The 13,448-nt window shown below is 41.6% G+C and overlaps 1 pseudogene; it reads right to left on the minus strand.

Annotated features, from left to right (window-relative positions):
- Window positions 1–4,560: 4,560 nt before the first annotated feature.
- LOC149749818 (UDP-N-acetylglucosamine--peptide N-acetylglucosaminyltransferase 110 kDa subunit pseudogene) overlaps window positions 4,561–13,448 on the minus strand; it is a 268,591-nt pseudogene continuing 259,703 nt past the window's right edge.

A 13,448-nucleotide genomic window follows, 5' to 3' on the forward strand; every position in this document is an offset into this window, starting at 1 on the left:
GGTAGGCCTGGTTGAAGAGCTCCCATTATTAGCATAGTTTTATTAACAGCTCTTAGATCCTGTAATAACCTATATTTTCCAGATTTTTTCTTGATAATAAAAATAGGAGTATTCCAAGGACTACTGGAAATTTCTAAATGCCCTAATTGTTCCAGTACTAATTGTTCTGCAGCTTCTAATTTCTCCTTTGTGAGGAGCCACTGGTCCACCCATACAGGGTCATCAGTCAGCCAAGTAATTGGATCAGCAGTGAGTGGAGGAGAATCCAAGGCTCCTAAGAAAAACCCAGACCTAGTCTATCATTTTTTATTATCACATCAATAGGATAGACAGTTCCTTGTTGATTTGTTCCCAGCCCTTTTGTGGGAAGAAATCCTTGATCCAACATCATATTAGAGACTTGAAAGTTTGGACTATAAAGTAATACTCCCATTTCTTTTAATATATCTCGGCCCCAGAGGTTTAAAGGCAGCCCAGGCAAAACATAAGGCTGGAAGTATCCTGAATGGCCCTCACTATCTTGCCATAATAAAAACTGACTACTTTGCATAGGAGAAGAGCTTTGTCCTATTACGTGAAGTTCTGTAATAGTAGGACTAATGGGCCAATGTTTAGGCCAGTGTATCTGCGTCATAACAGAGACATCAGCTCCAGTGTCTAACAAACCTGAAAAAACCTTTCCATTAATGGTTCATTTCATTTCTGGACGTTCTTTCCCTATCTTCTGAATCCAGTAGGCAGCATTAGACGATCCAAAAGCCTTTGTTTCTCTCTTTTGATGTTGTCAAATTTGTCCATGAGGTACAAAGGGCAAAAGTAGCAATTGTGCAATTTTATCACCAGGAGAAATAGTTATTATATTTTTAATAGTTTGTGCCATGACTTTTATTTCTCCTTCGTAGTCAGAATCTGTGACTCCTGGCATAATAGTTAAACCTTTCATGGTGACACTACTTCTTCCCAATAATAGTCCCATCAAACCCTTGGGTAAAGGTCCACAGATGCCCGTAGAGAGGGCCTGAGGACCCATTTCAGGAGTTAATACATATCGGGCGGAGGTACTGAGCTCCAGTCCTGCGCTTCCTGGTGTTGCTCTGGAGAGCGAGGATATTGTATGTTTTTGTTTTTGGTTAATGTCTGATTGATAATTTGAGGAGGATACACAGACATTGCCCTTATTATTTGTTGGGGCCGGGGAAGGCCCCGGGAGGAGTTCCCCGACAGTGGTGGCCCATCCTTGTGGGCCACTGAGCAACCATCTTGTGCCCAATGTTTTCCCCTGTTGCATTTAGGGCATAAACCAGGGATTTTCTGACCATCTGGAGGTTTTTGAGTAGGGAAGGAAGGACTAGGGTTAGAATTAAAAGATCTACATTCTCTAGCAAAATGACCTGCCTTTCCGCATTTAAAACAAGTCTTTGTTTTCTTTTGACTGTTTTTAAGCCCCACTTTAGTTAATGCTGCAGCCACAGCAGCACCCTGTATGTAAGTAGGCCCAATGTCTGCACAAAGGCGAATATAATCCTCCAATGTTCCCCGTTTTCTCCAAGGTCGAATCGCAGCCTGACATGCATTATTAGCATTCTCAAAAGCAAGCTGCTTAACTACAATTGTACCAGTGAGTCCGTCCACAATGAGTCTCCCCACCACCTGTGACAATCTATCTACAAAATCAGCATATGGTTCATCAGGTCCCTGTCTAATTGTTGAAAGATCCTCAGTTTTGTGTGTAGAAGGTCATTTCCTCCAGGCTTGTAATGCCAAATGATTTATTTGAGGATAAGCAACAAAGGGATAAGTTAATTGATCTTGTAAAGAAAGATATTGTCCTTCCCCAATCAGCATATGATAATCAACTGGAATATTATGGGCAGCATTCTTTTCTGCTTGTTCAGCAGCCCGTTCATAAAAATCAAACTTCCATATTAAATAATCTCCACCATTTAAACAAGCTCGTGCAATAGACTTCCAATCGGCGGGGGGGAAGAGCTTCTCCTGTCAACCATAGCAGTAGTAAAAGGAGCAGTGGGCCCATATTGAGCACAGGCAGATTTTCAATCTTTCAAAACTTTAAAAGGGAGAGACTGATGCTCCTTAGTAGCTTGTTGAGGATTATTAGAATCAGGTCTTTCTATGACGGGACAACGGAAAATAGGATCTTCTCCTCGTTTTATTGCTCCTCGTACAGCGCGCTGCAAGGGACTGAGCATTTTTACAGATGTAGATTTTTGAGGAAGACAGTCCTTATTAACCTGCAGCTTTTTCACTGACTTATCTATCATAGCCATTAGAAAATCATCCTCAGGATATTTCTCTCTTTTATGTTTAAAAGCCTCATCTGTTAAGTCCAAATGTTCCTTTTCATCTAAAATATTTAAATTAATTAGCTCTTTCGGTTTAGGAAGTGGCGACACAGTAGCTGATAATACAGTCTCTCCTTCTGTCAGAGGCTTATGTCTTTCTGACTTTACATTCAAATCAACACTATCATGAGAAGAATCTAAACATATTTTTATCAGAGTCCACAAACTATATGTAACAACAGGAGTATGAGTAGGCCCTCGAGACTCATAATAATTTTTTAAATCTTCTCCAACTTTCTGCCAGATTTCTATGTCAACAGAGCTGCCATCAGGAAACCAGGGAGATACACCATGGATATGCTGTAAAAATTCAGTCAACTGTGAGGTAGAAACTTTATTACCCCGAGCTTTAAGCATCGAAAGTAAAACCTGAGCAAATAATTCACACTCCTTTGAGCCCTTCTGCCCCATCTTATTTTACTTCTGACTATTGCCTTATGCCTCTATTAGTTTCACTTTTACTGGTGGCCACACATATTTTGCATAAGGGTTCTCTTACCTGCACTTTCTTTTTCTTTTAATTGCCTTCACGCTTCAGGTCCCTGTTCGAGTGCCACTTGCCGCGGACCAGCCGGAGAAAGAGGATCTCACCGCCCAGGGTCAGAAGGGAAGGGGTAAGGAACTGAAGTAGCACCGACGGATGGGGTCAGAAGGACCAAGACAACTGATGGTTGCAAGGCAAATTTTATTATGCTACAGTTGCAGATTATATAGACTAGAAATCGGAAGGTGGCCAGATGGTGGTTTACATTATCTACAGACTGTCTCGGCTCAAGGTTAAATTCCCTGGGAGAAAACCCATAAAACCAGAAGCATCAAAAATAACCTGCATGTGCAGGGGGGAGACAGCTTTGTTTGTCTCATTTTACATTCTTTCTGATCTCTGGGCCCTGGTGATTTATCTCCCATGGAATGGAACAAGGAGGGGAACAAGTAGGGACAGTCCCTTCGAGCAGCGGCCGCATGCCTGGCATGTCCTTACCTGCTCTCAAGGCTGACTGCTTCCCAAACATATGTTGCCTTGTTTAAGCCTCAAGCCCTCGATCCTTTGTTGAAATACAATAATTTCATTCCTATGGTTTTCAGTACCAAAAACTCAGCCTCCAGGAGGGCTAAAGTCTAATTTGTACTCCAAACCAAGTAGCAGTGCAGTTCGCTACTACTGAGGCTGAATCCATAAAGACTTCAAGACCACGTCCAGAAGACAAGTTATTATATATAATACCCTAGAAAGTCTGAAACATAATTATCATATACATAGCTGGTCCTTCAGAGCTTTTTACCTATAACATGTTTTTTGATGAAAGTTATTTAATGTACTGGAGATAACTGTGACTTACTGATCAAATATTTGAATACTTATACTTACCTGGGATTTCATTTCTGCTGAAAGAAAAAGGAAGGACAGGACCCACTAAAAAAAAAAACAAACTTTAGCAATGAAAGTAAAAATCTTAACACACACTATCACTTTTGGAAGCAGCATAGAGGGGCAGTCAACGGTAAAACACTGGTGAAATAGGTCAAAACTCTAGGCCAAAAATCCATTATTATTATCATCAGTGACAGTACCACAACTGTGCCCTTCAGAATTAATAATCGCTCCTAAGAAACTTCATTTGGCATCAGAAGATGTGTTTAAGAGAAACACTCTGGGAGGTTTTGAATCAGACTTGGTTTTTTCTTCGCCAAGTTACAGGAGAATTTTTAAAGTGGGGGGAAGGGAAGAAGGAAACGGACCAGGAAAAGAATTTAAGCCATCATCTATAAACCAACAAAGCACTGATAGTTCCAAACATTATGTCACAAACTAAAATGACTGATGTAGGCTCAAGTGGTTTATAAAACCTATAAAAAGACTACAGCAGCAAAGTCCCCATTTATCTGTAGAGTTCAGAAACTAAAACAAGGAATATTTTAGCTTAAAACCTTATCTCAAGAGAATCATATACACTTCACATGAATAAAAATACCTGAAACCAAACATTTTTAAAAGCTCCAATACCCAAAATATAAAGAAAAATATTAATCCAGAAGACTCAATCAATCCATGATAATCACAAAACGGCTGGGCAATCTCTATCTCCCTTCCACACTAACCATCCATCCCATGGAAGACCAAGGGAGATCAGACCTTCCAGACTTACCTTCCAGACCTTCCAGACACCTGGCTGCTGCAAAATTCTATGAAGACTCCTTGTGGAACAGCAGTTTCCCATCTCTTGTGTCTCTCCCTATCACGATCATGATCATGCAGGAAGCAAGTCTGGCTGTGCTATTTCTTATCATTGTCTGTCACCCATCTGCAACATGGTATTGTACGGATAAGGAAAAAGTAGTTCCCTTTCCCCCAGAAGGTTGAGGCTCAGGTACAGGGTAATTCTCCTGTGCACACAGTCATTATTTAGGCCGACTCAGTGACTTCAACAGGCTTAATCATGTGATCAGGTTTGTTGCCAGCTGCGTAATGCTCCCACATCTGTAGATAGAGCCGCTCTAGGTCCATTGTGTATCGTTTGGTGTTGAACAGAGGGCTAGATGTTCTCTGCTTCCAGACTTTGCCACGAATTTTCTTCAGGTATTCTAGATCAGTTCCCAGTTTCACAGCTATGTCTTCATATTCTTGACTATTTTTAGCAATAAGCTCAAGACAGCCTAAACAAGTGAGCTGGGAAGCTGCAACTCGGGAAGCAAGAGTCTCTCCTGGCATAGTCACCATGGGTGTCCCTGACCAAAGGACATCCATCCCTGTGGTGTGTCCATTACAGAGTGGAGTGTCCAAGCAGACATCAGCCAGCTGGCCTCGCCGAACATGTTCCTCTTTAGGAGCAACAGGTGAAAAAATGATACGGTTCTGGGGAAGGCCCATATTTTGTGCGTACTGTTGAATATTAGGTTCTCCTACTGCTGGAAAACGCAACAGCCACAGTACACTATTGGGAACACGCTTCAGAATATTTGCCCACATCTGCAAAGTAGATGGGTCAATTTTATATAACTGATTGAAGTTACAGTACACAATGGCATCTTCCGGTAACCCGTACTGAGAACGTGTGGTTACAATAATGGTACGGGGAACCTCCTCTCCAGTGGCGGCCTTAATGTTGATCTGGGTAGTTGCCAGTCCATTGCTAAGACTGAATCCATTAATTGTTATCTGAATTTGTCCTCTGTTAATCATTTCAATAACTGCCTCTGCAGTAGTATTCATAGGAATGACAGGCATATTAAGAGCTGTATTACTGCTGTCTGCGGTGTCTCCTCCATCAGGACATTTCATCTTGACAATTTGCACATCTGGGAGACTATCAAGAAATGCTTTGAGGTCGATGCCATTCAGCACAATCCGATTGTCATAAATGTGCCCATTGGACTTAAAATCGATGACTGCTTTCTTCTTCAGGTGGGGGAACATATTGGCATGATCACCAATAAAGAAAGTATGGGGCATATAAGCCAGTTTCTCAGAATACTGCTCAGCAACTTCAGCAGGTGAAGTTTCCTGATCAGTGATGATATAATCCATGAAAAGCACGCCACTGGTCCCAGGGTAGCCCAGCCACATTGCCTGAATAGGAGCTGGCCTGAGAGCAAAGAGTTCATTTCGAGCACCCCTGGTATAACCATTCATATTTACAAGGATGTGTATACCATCTTGATGGATGCGATCAGCTGCTTTCCCATTGCATGGAATCTGAGAAAGATCAATGAAATGATGGGCTTCTGCCATCACCTTCGCTCGGAAGTTTGTGCCGTCATCTGGGCTCAGGGCATAACAGAAGACCTCAAATTTATCAGGATTGTGCGTGCCTGGAATAGACTGCATAAGGTGAGAAGTAGGGTGATTCCCAAAGTCAGAACTCACGTATCCTACACGCAGTCGACCATCACTGAGCTTCAAGTCTTTTGGATGTTCGTACGGTGGTTTATGAAGAACACTGATCTCATCCAAGCAGAGGTTCCCATGGCTCTCAGCAATAGCCTTCCTGAAGCCATGAGAAAGAGGATACAGCATACTATGATGAGGCTGCACAGAAGGCAACCTATTCTTCTCCAGCTGGTCAGCCACAATGCTGACCAACTTCTTCATTCGCTCATCATAGTCTGTCCAATCACAGACAATCTGCAGGCAATGAGCCAAATCACAATAAGCGTCAGGAAAGTCAGGTTCAAGCTTCAGAGCAGTGCGATAAGAAGCAATTGCTTCTGGAATATTCCCTGAATACTTGTGAATGGAAGCCAGATTGCTGTGGGCATCCGCAAGTGCAGGGTTAATCTGAATGGCACGAGTATAACACTGCAAGGCTCCCTGAACATCCTGCATCTCCTTTAGAGTGTTTCCCATGTTACAGTAGGCGTCAGCAAAGGTAGGACTGATTCGAACAGCCTCCTTATAATGCATCAGAGCTTCCTGCAGTTTTCCCTGCTGCTCCAATACACTTGCTAAATTTGAATGGGCAACAGCAAACTCTGGGAAGACTTCTAATGCTTTACGATACAAGCGAACTGCCTCTTCAATGTTTCCCTGGTCTCCTTTGATATTGGCCAGGTTATTCAGAGAGTCTGCATGGGTGGGGCACAGCCGCAGAGCTGTATTATAACAATCTTCTGCTTCGGCAACACGGCCCTTCTCTTCCAGAGCGTTGGCTAGGTTGCAGTAAGCATCAGGGAAATGTGGTTGCAATTCAATAGCTCGCCTGTAGGTGTCTATTGCCAGATCCATCAGGCCTTGCTCATAGTATACACAAGCCAGGTTGGCACGTACCACTGCATGATTTGGGCTCAAGCTTAGGGCACAAAGGTAAGCTGCCACAGCTCTGTCAAAAATCCGTGCCTCTTTCAAGACATTTCCTAAATTGATATAAGCATCCAGAAAATTGGGGTCAAGGGTGACAGCCTTTTCAAAGTGATGAATTGCAAGCCAAATCTCCCCTTGTGCATTGAAAACACAGCCAAGATTACTCCAAGCTACTGCAAAGTTCGGTTGCGTCTCCACTGCTTTCAAATAACATGCCTTGGCTCCTTCCAAGCGACCCAGGGCTTTGAGCAGGTTCCCCAGGTCACTGCGAACACAGTACAAATCAGGATTGCACTGAAGAGCAGAGACGTAAGCTTGTACTGCCCCTTGCATGTCGCCTGCTGCTACCAAAGCGGCTGCCAGGTTAACATAACCGTCGATGAAATCTGGCTTGAGATGCAATGCATGCCGGTAATGCTCCATTGCTTCCTGCAACTGCCCTCTTTCCTTGTACACATTCCCCAAATTCGAATAGGCTTCTGCCAGAAGAGGGTTCTGTTTAATTGCCAGAGTACTAAAGTGGGCAGATCTGTCCAGCCTTCGACACTGGAAGTGTAGAGATGAAAGTAATAAAAGTACTCCAGTATTGTCAGGCTCTTGTCTCCACAGCTGCATGCAGCGTCTCTCAGCTGCCTCAAAATCTCCTGCCTGATATTCTCGATGTGCCAACTCAGCTAACCCTTGGAAGGAAAGCATACGTTTCGTTGGTTCTGTGCTGTCGGCCACGTTGCCCACAGAAGACGCCATCTGGAGCTTCTGGAGAGAGTGAGAAAAGGGGGTAATTGAGTCCCGCTGCCGCCACTACTGGCAAGAATGTTTCCAGAGGTAGCAAATACGAGGGCAGCAGCCGTACCACTGCTTTGGCAGGCTTAAGCGGCGGCAACAGTTACAGGCACCGAACCTTAGGAACTCTGGTTGGCCATCTACCTCTCACGCTCTTGAAATCTTAATTCTTAACCCTGCCCTCTTCCACCATTTTTCTCCTAATCAGGGAATAAAAATTACCTGTACACTTGCCTTAGAAGAAATCAAAAGTCAGTAGTCCAAACACTTTTTAAATTTTTGTTTTCTGTCCAGTTGGAAAGGAAATACATGATTGACTTTACTTCATCATTCACGTAGTCAATGTGGAAAACATTAGGGCCGTGTATTTCAATACAGTAAGATCAGAAAATTTTAAATTGGCCTTCCCAAACCACTAATAAGTAACCAACGTTGTATATAATGCTCAAATCTTAGAGACTGAGTTTGATATTTTAAAAGTTCTGAAAGGATTAGCTAATTTCTCCTCATCATATTTCTCATGCCTCAAACCCGAGTATTACTTTTTTAAAAATAAATCTATTTATCTTTATTTATTTTTATTTTGGCTGCGTTGGGTCTTCAATGCTGCGTGCAGACTTTCTCTAGTTGCGGCGAGCGGGGGCTACTCTTTGTTGCGGTGCCCGGGCTTCTCATCACAGCAGCTTCTATTGTTGTTCCACAACTCTATGGGTTCCTTTTTAGGTCCTATGAAGAACCCTAGGAATTAGTTCATGGAATTATAAGTTTTTGCAAACTTGTCAAAAGTGAGATATTTTAACTTCCATCAGGTAAGACCAGCGTCTCTTTCTTTGCCAATTTTCCTTCTATCATATTCCGCTATGTTGGATCATATTGGAATGGCCACAGGCTTTTTTGAAATCTGGCTAAGGAGATTTTCTTTTTTCTGTGGTACGCGGGCCTCTCACTGTTGTGGCCTCTCCCGTTGTGGAGCACAGGCTCTGGACGCACAGGCTCAGCGGCCATGGCTCACGGGCCTAGCCGCTCCGCGGCATGTGGGATCTTCCCGGACCGGGACACGAACCCGTGTCCCCTGCGTCGGCAGGTGGACTCTCAACCGCTGCGCCACCAGGGAAGCCCTAAGGAGATGTTTTAAGTGAGGCTATTATGTGATTTTCAGACACCGCCGTATGTAATTGACTATATACTATCCCATTACAGGAATAACTTCCAGTACTCATACTGACTACTCTACTGACTTAACCTAGCACAAGACACAGAAGCATAAGGACAAAAACCACCTTACAATATAGCCATGTCTTGCACTTCACAGCTCTCAAAGCATGTGCGTTTGAAGAAGAAAAAAACAACTGAAAAGTACAAAACCAGAAGCTATTCTGTGGAAAATTATTTCAATCATCAGGCATGTGAAAGATAAGTCAAAGATTCAGCTCTCATCAATGCTTAGTCAAAACGGAAATTTTCTTCTGTCAGGAATATACTCCAGGGGCTTCCCCGATGGCGCAGTGGTTAAGAAGCCACCTGCCAATGCAGGGGACAAGGGTTCGAGCCCTGGTCCGGGAAGATCCCACATGCCACGGAGCAACTAAGCCGGTGTGCCACAACTACGGAACCTGCGCTCTAGAGCCCGTGAGCCACGACTATTGAGCCTGCGAGCCACAACTACTGAAGCCTCCGTGCCTAGCACCCGTGCTCTGCAACAAGAGAAGCCACCGCAGTGAGAAGCCTGTGCACCGCAACGAAGAGTGGCCCCCAGTCCCTGCAAGTAGAGAAAGCCTGCGCACAGCAACGAAGACCCAACACAGCCAAAAATAAATAAATAAATGAATATACTCCATCAACAATGTGTGTAATGGAATGGTGTATTTTATCAGAATCCCTGTAATGCACAGACCTATAGCAGTACTGAAATCAGTAATGCATTTATAATAGTAAATACTTATGAGGAAGTAATCCATAGAGGTTTTCTCAAAGTTAACAATGAAAATTAATGTGACATTATCAATAATAAATTGTGAAGCTGAAATAAACTTTTCTAAACTATTAATAACTAGAAGCAAATTCTAATCAACCATGTTACAAGAAACCTATGTCTAAAAACTGCAAAGTTTATTTCTTAAAATTTTATTTCGAAAATACATAAACTGTGGTATGAGGAGGCAGTTAAAGAATATATAGCTAAAAGAGTGGGGGAAAAGTTTTATAGAGACACACCTGGCAGTAGTTAATTTTTAAATGTCATTTTTCTAGATTTTGTGACACCTATAGTATTGATATTTGAAAGCATTTAAAAAATTGTAATTTGAAGATTTGCTACTTCCAGGTAGAATAAAATATTTTGAAGCAAAACAACGTTTCCACTGAGAAAAACAAAAAAAGCCAAATAAAATAGCCAGCATTCAATCAAAAAGTTCTAGACAAACCAAGAGATAGAATCATATGGCTAAAATTCTAAGAAAAGAACAGGTAATACAAAAATATTTATATAAGATATTGTGTATCTTTATCAGGAAAAGTCTTTATCAAGAAAAGACTTCAAAATCATCAGAATTAATATTATATTTTATTTATTTGTATGTTATATTTACATATAGATATTTATATAAAGAACTTAAAGATAAAGCCCTAGTTAAGGCAGTGACAATAGCAGTAGCAGTGGGAGTGAAAAGAAATGGTTATATTCAAGCATATTTTGTCAGGAAAAGTCCAAGATCAAATGTCTGACTGCATACATGGGATGGATAGACGGAGTGGGAAAAATCAAAGTTAACTATAGAGGTTCTAGTGAAGATGGGGTTGCCGTCACCCAACCCAAGGGGCTGCGATCATCCCCAAAGTCTAGGAGACTCAAAGGGAAGGTCATGGTCAGAGGCAAAGTTAATTGGTGGGAAAATAAGACTCCCAGTCTCTCCATCTCCTTATACCAGTTTTTTTTTTAAACATCTTCATTGGAGTATAATTGCTTTACAATGGTGTGTTAGTTTCTGCTTTATAACAAAGTAAATCAGTTATACATATGTCCCCATATCTCCTCCCTCTTGCATCTCCCTCCCTCCCACCCTCCCTATCCCACCCCTCTAGGTGGTCACAAAGCACCGAGCGCATCTCCCTGTGCTATGCGGCTGCTTCCCACTAGCTATCTCTTCCTTATACCAGTTTTGTTTTTCTGCTCATATACGTAGCAGCATTTCATTCAAGGGGAAAGTCATTGATCTGACTGGTCAAATTAAACAACATAGTTCAAGGCACATTTACAGTGGTTAGTTCCTCCACAATTTAGAAAGTCACATTCACAATTTCCCTCTTCCTATGCCGCGGAACACATTGGCCATTCCTCCAAAGTTTCCACTCCACAGAGTGGACCAGAGATGACGTGAGCCCAGAACTGAGAGCTTGGCATGAGATGGTGTCAGCCCCACGTAGAGCTCTGGCATAAGTTATAACCCAACCCAGGTCTACAGAGAGCTCTGCATGGAATCCTGGGAGTAAACTCAGCCATAATAATGTGATTCTGTTTTTCATTTGCTTTTCTTCCTTGCTTCACTTTCCCTGGCCACTCTGACAAACAAACTTTCAGGCATTCCTGGGCCACTCACTAACTTTATTCCATTTAATGTCATCCAGATTCCCAAGAAAATTACTAACTATAAGGAGGGAAATTTGGAACATGGTGAGTTTTAGATGCCTGAAATATACAGGTCATTGAATCCAGTTAAGTAGCAAATTATCTGGATCTCAAACATGCCAGTAGAATAGCAGACTAAGCTCAATTTAATGTACTCTTACTGGAGACACATGTAAATTCTGGGTCAATTTTGAACAAGTTAAAAGCACCTAGCTGAGATTAAAAGAAAGAAAGGAACACCTGCATGTTTCAGAAAGTAACAGAGAAATTAAATCCAGAGAAAGAAGAGCGGACTGATGTCTGTGGGTTCCGTTCCTTAGTATAGGCCTTATGTAAATAGGGGCTGGAGCTAGAAATCTAACATTACCTTGAGGCCAGGAATTTAGACTCAGGATGGAACAATATTGAGAAGTTGGTACAGATATCCTACAGAAATTTCATGAGGAACTGCTTAGTCCATTAAGAGGGCCAAGGGCGGTGGTGAGGAAGATTGATATCTCTTGAAAACCTTCAGCTACAGAAAACATCAACACCTCTGAAAAGTAGGCCTGTCCTTCCCAGCGTTGTGATGGCCAGGTTGTCACTAACCTGTAAGGCCCTGTATGAATCAGAAACTGCAAGGAGAGTAATTCAAAGAAAAACAGATGCAGGATGGGTGTGGCAATAAATCCTAGGACCCTATCAGAAACAAAATTAAAACCACTCTAAAGGGAAATTTTAACAAACCAGAGCAGAGAGTATCCTAACCAGAACAGAATAATAATTCTGAGGAAGTTACTTTAGTTATTTAAGTAATATTCAATGCATTTCCATGGCCAGGCCCTTTTGAAGAATTCTAAAACATATACGAACAATTCGTTTACATCTTATATATCCGACCATCCAGAGCAAAATTCACTTAAGTACTGTACTGGTGGAAATTGGGCAGCACTATGGAGACAATAAAAAGGTGTTTACCATCAAAAAACATCAAGGTAAGAAAGAGAATGTCTAATTTTTAATTATCCTGTGGTTTATTGAAATCTTTTGGAAACCCAAAATAGAGAAAACCTAGGAGGCAATGAAGACTTAAATCTTTAGAGATTTATCAACTCATCTATAAAAGCTTTATTAATCTCTTCTTTTAATATCATTCCTGAGAGGTATAAATGTGTCCAGTGATAGGGTTGAAGAAGCCTGAGAGAATTTCAATTGTTTACTATTCTTGGTCAGCTATTAAGACCTTTCAGGAGCATCTTGATTTTCATGGCATCATCCAACAAAAAGCAGGATATCTTACAGAAAGTCCTGGTCCACTTTTTGGCTTGCTTTTGTGTTTATGTTTTTGGTTTTCTCACATTGGGCGGTACATTAGGCTACCTATTGCACACTCCCTCATTCATGCATGCATTCATTCAAACAATATTTACTGAGTTGAGATATTTAATTAACACCCAATAAATGATGTTTAGATGAATGAATGCGCTTTTTATCAAAGTAAGTGTAAGTACTGAGAAAAATTACAGAATGTACGATCCCAGCCCCACAAAAGCGTATAATTGTGTTGAGGATATAACACATGCTGGTGAAATAACTAATATATCATATTGGACAGCTTCTAAGTTCAAAAATGAGTTTTTATAAATAATCAGAGCCTAAGGAGGACAAAGAAGGGACAGTTCATTATGGGTTGAATCTATCAATAAATGTACATTTCAGATGAGATTTGAGATTGGCCTTAAAGAAAGAAGAGGACTTAGATATATGAACAGAGAACAAAAAAGGCATGGTGATAGCATGTGCATAGATAGTGTGGCCAATATTTACGTTCTTCATTAAAGACAGTCAGAGATAACCCAAATGTAACTGTTTCCATGGGTCCATTCTCAGTATCCAAACA

Source organism: Delphinapterus leucas, chromosome 3 (assembly GCF_059928025.1).
Source record: "Delphinapterus leucas isolate spDelLeu-1000000601 "Yukka" chromosome 3, BTC_Dleu_Yukka2, whole genome shotgun sequence".
Taxonomy (NCBI): domain Eukaryota; kingdom Metazoa; phylum Chordata; class Mammalia; order Artiodactyla; family Monodontidae; genus Delphinapterus; species Delphinapterus leucas.